An 8,648-nucleotide genomic window follows, 5' to 3' on the forward strand; every position below is an offset into this window, starting at 1 on the left:
GAGTGAGGGAAGAGCAGGGGGACAAGCTACAATCCCCAACGGCACACTTCCTGTGACCTACTTCCTCCAACCATGCCCCATCTACCTAGAGTTAAAACCCAGTTAGTCATTTCAAATTATTAACCCATAAAATAGATTAATCCATTGATTAGATTATAATTCTCATAGTTCAATCATTTCACCTCTGAAAATCCTACATTGACACAGGAGCTTTTAGGAGACACTTCATATACAAAACCATAACAGCATGTGAAGATGCAGAGAAACTGGATCACTCATACACTGCTGGTAGGAATAGAAAATGATACAGCCACTTTGAAGAACACTTCATCAATTTCTTTAATATACAACTACCATATGACCCAGAAATTGTTCTCTTAGGTATTTATCTCAGAGAAATGAAAACTTATGTTCATACAAAAACCTATATATGAATGTTCACAACAGCTTTATCTGTAATAGAACCAATAAAGAAGCAAGCCAGATTTCCTTCAACTGATGAACAGTTAAACTATGGCACATCTACACCTTGGAATACTATTCAGCAACAATAAGAAATGAACTCTTGATACATGCAGCATCTTAGATGAATATTTAGGGAATTATGTTGAATGAAAATAAGCAATCCCAAGAAGTTACACAGTATATGAATCCATGTATATATGATACTTTTGAAATGATAAAAGTTTAGAAATGGGGGACAGATTAGTGGTTGCCAGGGGTTAAGGACCAGGTTAGAGGGCTGGGGTTGTAGCTTAGTGGTAGAGCGCTTGCCTAGCAAGTGTGAGGCACTGGGTTTGATCCTCAGCACCACATAAAAATAAATAAATAAATAAATAAAATAGAATAAAGGTATTGTGTCCATGTACAACTAAAAAAAAATTTTTTTTAAGAAGCAGGATAGAGGAGACAGAGGAATGGAAAGCAGCAAGACAGTGGTGGATGTGGTTATTAATGGGTAACAGGTGGTAGCCTTGTCTTGATTAGGGGTATTTTACATCTTCTTTTTCTCTTGCAACTTGACTGTTGTGGTAGATATGTGAGCCCACATAGATAATAAGATGGTAATGTAACTAAATACACAAAAGTACAAGTAAAACTTGGGAAATATGAATAACATGGATGGATTGTATCAATGTCACTGCCTTGGTGATGCCATTTTATATTATAGTTTTTCAAGATGTTACCACAGGGGTAAAATTGGGTAAAGAACACACAGGACCTCTCTGTCCTAGTTCTTAAAACTGCATGTGGATCTGCAATTATTTCAAGAAAATGTTCAATGAAAAAGAAGGATTTGGGCTGGGGCTCTAGTTCAGTGGCAGAACACTTGCCTAGCATGAATGATTCACTGAGTTTGATCCTTAGTACCACATAAAAATAAAACAAATAAAATAAGGGCATACTGTCCATCTACTACTACAATTTTTTTTAAAGGAGGATTTCCAGAAATAAGGAAGTTGATGGTGTACACACACTTTCACTCTAGGAAGGACAGGTGTTCTGGGGAGTTGGGGCTGGTTTTTGCTCCCAGAGAGGACAGCAACTGTGGTGGTTTCCTTTACAGAATGTGAGATTCAGGCAGTCACACTTTTCTGTTCTTGAAGAGAGTTCTTAAGTATCAGATGCTTTTTATTTAAATTTGAAAAATGAGGTAGCCTGCTTTTGTTTGGGCCTGCCACTAAATGAGACTGTAATTAGTGAAGTATTTTCAGGAGCACTAGGGCTCTTATCTGTTAGTCATACCCGGATCCAGGATGTTTTAATTGCCCTTTTATAACAAGTGCCTTGACAGACACTTTTGTCTTCACTCCATGTGTGAAACAATCCACAACCCCAATCACCACAGTTTAGAAGAAAAAACCCTTCTGAGAAAGGATGTTTTGAATATAACTTCACATCATGGATGGAATTTAATTATATATGGACACTCAAGTTTAGCACCTTGTAGCCAATTTTTACACTTGTGATTTTAGGTTTCTTAAATATATTTACTCAGTATGCCAAATGTAACTTTTTTTTTCTAAACACTAAGTCTACAGGGAAGTTCCCTCTCCAAGTGAAAGCTACTTACAGGAGACAGGGATGATTGACCTTGCAGGGCTGTTGAAAGTTCTCAAGAAGGGGTAACAAGGCAAGGATGTGGGGGCTTTCTTGTGGACATTGTAGTGCTCAGCCCAGACCCCTCTTCAGGGCCAACACACTCGTACCTCAGCTGCTGAGGATATTGATTGCCAATCACCAAAGACTGAATGAGCCCCCTGCCTCAATTTGAGACTTTTTGAGGGGCCATGCCAACTTTAGAGAGCCCCATTGGGATTGGCTAAATTGCCAGTCACTTTGCAGGTCAGTTTTACCTTCCTCATAATTCTGTATCTTCTGAGGTCTCTCCCCAATAAGCTCTCATCTCAGAGTCAGCTTCTAAGGAACCCAGTGTAACACAGCACAATCATCCCTTGGTGTCCATGGGGATTGGTTCTAGGATCATTTGCAGATACCAAACTTCATGAATGCTCAAGTCCCTTGAGTATAAAATGGTGTGGCATTTGCATATAGGCTATACACACCTTCCTATACACTGCAGATCATCTCTAGATGATTTGTAATGCCTCATGCATTGCACTATGTAAGTAGTTGTTGTAGTCTATTCTTTAGGGTGTAATAAGAAAAAAAGTCAAGACATGTTCAGTACAGATGCATTTCTTCCAAATATTTTTGATGTATGATTATTTGAATCCACAGGTTCAGAACCCATGGATACTGAGGGCTGACTGGATATTTGATTTGGTGCCCTGAAAGCAAGTTCTTTAAGGAGGATGTGTTAGCTTTTCATCACTGTGACCAAATGACCTGACCAGAACAACTTGGAGAAGGAAATGTTTGCTTCACAGTTTCAGAAGTCTTGGTCCATGGTCGGCCAACTCTATTGCTCTAGGTCTCAGTTGAGGCAGAACATGATGGCAGAAGCGTGCTATGAAGGAAAGCTGCTTAGCTCATGGCAGCTGGGAAGGAAGGGGAGGGAGGAGCCAGAGCTGAGATATATTCCCAAGGATACACCTCCACTGATCTACTTCCTCCACACATTCCCCACCTGCTTAGAGTCACCACCCAGCAGTGCATCAAATTATCAATCCATTAAATGGATTAATATACTAATGGAATTATAGACCTCATGATCCAGTCATTGAACCTCTGAACATTGCTGCATTACCTAACACATGAGCTTTTTGGGGGGACATTCTAGATCCAAATGACAACAGGGCTTGGATGTAGGTGGTTTATTAGGGAGGGCTTTCTAGATGTGGAGAGTAAAGGAACAGGAAGAGTGAAATAAAAGAGGAAAGAGTGCATCATGAAGGTGGTTACTGCTATGGACAACTGAATGTCAATTTCTCTGGGGACATCTAAGGAACATGTAGTGTGGCTCAGATTTATCTCCCCAAAGAGTGAAGCCCTGAGTCATTTATCCATTTATCTAAGGATTATCCAAAGAGTGACTAATACCTCCAGACTTCTGGTTACTTGGAGCAAAAACTGAGCAACTCCTTAGGGTTTCTGAGAGTACTGCCTCTAATTTGAATATGGTTTATTTCCACTAGAACACGTGTTGAAATTTGATTTTCAAAGTAATGGTGCTGAAAAGTGGTGAGACCTCTCATTTGGATCATGAGAGATCCACCCTCATGAAGGGATTCATGCCATCTCATAGGAGTGAGTTCTTGCTCTAGCAGGACTGGATGAATTACAAGGGCAAGTTCTCCTAAAGTCTGGCTCTTTTGTTCCCTCCTCTTTTGTATATACCCACTTCCTTTTGTTTTCCACCAGGAGTTGAAGCAGCACAAGGCCCTCACCAGATGCAGCTTCCTGATCTTGCATTTCCAGCCCTCAGAATCATGAGCCCAAATAAACCTCTTTTCTTTTTGTTTTAAGTTTTTTTTTGTAGTTGTAGATGGACAGAATACCTTTATTTTATTTATTTTTTATGTGGCACTAAGGATGGAACCCAATGCCTCACACATGCTAAGCAAGTACTCTGCCACTGAGCTACAGTCCTAAATCTCTCTTTTTTTTAAAAATTTATCTTCTGTTATAGCAGCAGAAAATGAACTAAGATGGTACCCTAATGCAGAAACTGAGAGGCCTAGCAGGCATTTGAGGCGTGATGCTTGTTAGCTTACAAGGATACTATCCACAGTAGCCCAAATCAGAAGTGGTTGAGGGTCTGTGGTGTGGATACCAACAGTATCTGCTACTCAGGGGGAGGAACACTGGCTTTTTTATTTAATAGGAGTCAGAGGACTGTGTATAATACTGGCTGAATTTCCAGGGCAAATTAGATATATTCACAGGAATGAGTCAGTGTATGTGGCACTGAACTGGCAGAGGAAAGAAAAGATGCAAAAAAGTCAGGAGACCAATTAAAAGGTCTTTCATTTACTTGCCTGCTGAGCTGGATGAGTAGTCATTTTATTGGTTCCTCTTCTTTCTGTGTAAAGCTAGACATGTAAAAATTAGGTACTGAGATGAAGTCTGAGGACATCCAAGCTGCATTAAAATGTGCTTATTTCTAGGAGTTGAAAGAAAAGATTAGTTCCAGCAGAAAAACACACAAGGAAAAAACCTAATGATCACACACCAATGGCTGATCTGTGTTTACTCTGAAACTTCTAAGCCAGTGATTCTCAGAGTCTGGTCCCCAGATCAGTTGTATCAGCATCACCTGGGAACTTGTTAGAAATGTACATTCTTAGGCCTTACCCCAGACCCACAAAATCAGACACTCTTCAGCAGGGGATGGTGTGTGTGTGTGGGGGTGGGGTGGGTGGGTGTTGGACCTAACACTCTGCTTTAACAAGCTCTCTAGGGGATTCTAGTGTGAGCTTAAGTCTAAGAAGGAACTGTCTAATTCTAGACCATTTGTTTCTACCTGTCTTTTAAGTAGCTGAAATGTAAATCTAATTTTTAGATTTTGCTCCAAGTTGTTTTCAAAACAATGTGGCATAAAATGAAAAGTTATACAACAAGCATCCTCTTTGCTATTTCCTGGGTTCAGTAGATATAAGTGACACAGCCACATCCATGTTTATAGAAGCTCAATTCACAATAGCTAAGCTCTGGAACCAACCTAGATTCCCTTCAACAGATGAATGGATTAAAAAAATGTAGTAAATATGAAGAAATTTTTTAAAGATTAAAAAAATTAGAAGGTAACTTTTGGCCCTTTATCCTTCTATAGTCTGTCATTGCCTATTTCTCTTCTCCATGATCAAAAATCACTCATTGATCATCTAAAGTGTGCTAAGTACTTGTATAGATGCTAGGTATATAGCAATGAATGAAATGTACACAAATCCTTGTTCTCATAGTGCTTGGATTCTTGTGTGAGGGAATGGGGGAGGTTGAAGGATTAGAAATGGTATTAAATACTAAAGAAATTCCATCCCATGTTAGGGAGTGGGAAGTGCCCTGGAAAAAATAAAACAGGGAGATGAATAAAGAGTTCTGGGGATGGTGGTTGGTAGGTTGGAAATTTAAATAGGGTGTCAGGAGAGGCTTCACTGCGGTGACATTGGATCCAAATTTTGAAGAAGATGCGGGTGTGAACTCTGGAGAGAATTAGGGGAATAAACGTTCTAGGTAAAAGAGAAGCAGCATTAAGCAGATGTCCTGAGATGGGAGTGTGCTTCTAGTGTTCAACATTGGTTTTGAACCTAGGCATGGAGAAAATACTATGTGACTGGAGAGCATTATTGGCAGTGCTTGACAAATGAACAGCAAAACTCTGGATAATTTGAAAGTGAGAGAATTTGAATCTGTGGTTAAGTCCATTTGATATATAGTATATATGTATGTATGTATTCTTGGTATTGGGGATTAAACCCAGGATGCTTTAACACTGAACTACATCCCTAGTTCTTTTTTAAATTTTGTTTTGAGACAGGTCTCACTAAGTTGCTGAGGTTGTCTTTGAACTTGATTTTCTTGCCTCAACTTCCTAAATTGCAGGGATTACAGGTGTGCGCCACTGTGCCCAGCTATAATATGTATTTAGATAGTGTTTTGGTCTGTTTTTTGTTACTATAACAAAATACTCAAATCTGGGTACTTCATAAAGGACAGAGGTTTATTTAGTTCACAGTAGTAGAGGCAGGAAGTTTAAGATTGTGTAACTGTATCGGTAAGAGCCTCATACTCATCATAGCATGATGGATGGTGTCACTTGGTAAAAATGTACATGAAAGTGGTGAATGGTACAAGTAGAAGAGGCCAAACATGGGGCAGCCTTGATTTTTAGCAATCTCCTCTTGGGGTAATTAGTCCAGTCCTGTGTGATATAACCCACTTCCATGAAACAGGCATTGATACCCTCTGAGGGTGGTTCATCTATTTTCTAATTACTGTTGTTTGTTTGTTTTTGGTACTGGGGATTGAACCTAGGGGTGCTCAACCACTGAGCCACATCCCCACATCCCCAGCCCTTTTTAATATATTTTTTTTAGGGACAAGTTCTCCCTAAGTTGCTTAGGGCCTTGCTAAGTTGCTAAGGCTGGCTACAAACTTGTGATCCTCCTGCCTCAGCCTTCAGAGCCACTGGGATTACAGGCATACACCAAGATATCTGGCTCTGAATTACTTCTCACTGGGTTCCACCTTTCAAAGGTTCTTCTACCTCACAATACCATCAGTTGAGGACCAAGCTTCAAGCATATGAATCTTTGGGACAATTAAAACCATACATGAACCATTACAGATAGCTTCCACTATCCATTTAAACACAGATGCAAATGCTTATTATAAATCCACTTGTATCCATTTTATTTATGTGTTTTTATGTACTTATTTGGTATAAATTTGTAAAACTGATTTATTATATACAAATGAAACTGGGCTACAGTTTTAAGGAGGCAAGGAACTCTTGAGTGGAAAATAGGATACATTTCTTCTGGTAACAGACCCTTTATGGAAAATGCCGTGAGACCTTCTGAAGTCATGCTCAGTGATGCTGGTGACTGCCCTGTGTCCAAAAAGAGAAATTACAGATGGTGGGTGAGTCTGGCCTGCCAGCCTTGCCTTGATATTTTCTTCCCTTGTGGCTTTAAATGCGTGGGACTTCAATTTGCTTTAGTCTTACTTCAGGTTCAAACAATTTCATATCATCCCTTGGAAAAATTGTAATGTGGTGTCATAATGGCAACCCTTTCCTTTGGGTTATGTAAGAAAATTAGTAAGGATCTCAGGGTGGATAATTTCACCCTAGCTAATAAATCAAGCAGGTCCTTACATCAAGGCAAATGGCAGTTGGGCCTGGAGAGCTGGACTGGTAATAACTACAGGAGAGCTCCAAGTGATTATCAGAGAAGCCTGCTGATGTGCAGCTTTGGACTTCTCTGTGTCAGCACTAAATGTCTTGATTCAGGTTAAAGAAAAACCACCTCTGCTTGGAAGTAGCAGTCCTCAGCATACATTTTCTTAACCAATTTGCCAGAGATGATGATTTATTCAACATATTAAGCACAGGGGCAACTTTTCCAATCAACACTGGGAACTATCTTGAAGGAAGTCTCTGGTCTCCTTATAGTGGGCAAGTTTATTTTTTCCATGTTTCCAGACACCCCCTCAGACAGTGATACTGTCAGTGGGTTTGCAGGAAACCTGTGAGAATGAATTACTGTGAGGTCTACAACTACTGAATTCTGGGTGTTGGTTCAATACAACAAATAATGAATAATTTCAACACTGAATGATGAGCCCTGTACTCATCCATGAAAAAGTCCCTTTTTGAGGGATATTTAAGGAAGCACGTGTGTATGTGTGTGTAAGTTTCAGACCAGATTGGACTGAAATATTGGGAAGATTAGACCAACAATTTTCAGTCTTTTCAGGTAGAAGAATACCTTTTTAAAATCCAAATATTTTTGGACACTTTTGATGAAGGCTATTTTTTTCTGTGTCCATTGATTATGAAAATATATAATAGCTATGATCATTTAAAAATATTACTTCATTTACTTAGACTTCTAATTTTATTCATAATAATAACATCTATAAATAGTTAGGAAAAATTAATAGCCCATGTATGTGTGAGTTATATAATATCTATTTATCTGGTCCACATTTTAATTCATAGTTTTCCCTCCCACTTCTCCAAATGAAGCACACAGACCAGAGGTTGGAAATTTAGGATGAGATGGTTTTTCAGAATGAATTCTTTTGAACCTAATAGGCTTTACTTCCACCCTCAACAACACAGATTGTGAAACCCCCACCTGGCATTTTGGAATTGGGCAGGGGTTGTTATAAGATAGGAAAAAAGGTCCCCACAATGACTACTGGAACCTGCCATTTGTGGCAATGTGGAGAAAGCAAGACTATTCAGTGTCATTGTGTAAGTTTTTAAGTGGTGTCACCATGTCATAACACATTACATTGCCAGACAGTCACCAGACTTTGCTCAGGATGACTTCCTGCTGTTTTCTTTTTCCTGAGGGGAATTATTTAAGTCTTAAGGTCACAGTGTTCCAATGTCATAATTTATAATCTCTCTTGTGAGGATTTTCTCTTTCCTGTATCACCTGTACATTGGGGTGTGTGTGCACATTTTAAGAACAAAAGGCTCAACATGGGTTTTACTCTGAATGAGCAACCTA

The sequence above is a fragment of the Marmota monax genome, unplaced genomic scaffold (genome assembly GCF_021218885.2).
Source record: "Marmota monax isolate L192 unplaced genomic scaffold, Marmota_monax_Labrador192_F-V1.1 WCK01_AAM20220418_F8-fsc00182, whole genome shotgun sequence".
Taxonomy (NCBI): domain Eukaryota; kingdom Metazoa; phylum Chordata; class Mammalia; order Rodentia; family Sciuridae; genus Marmota; species Marmota monax.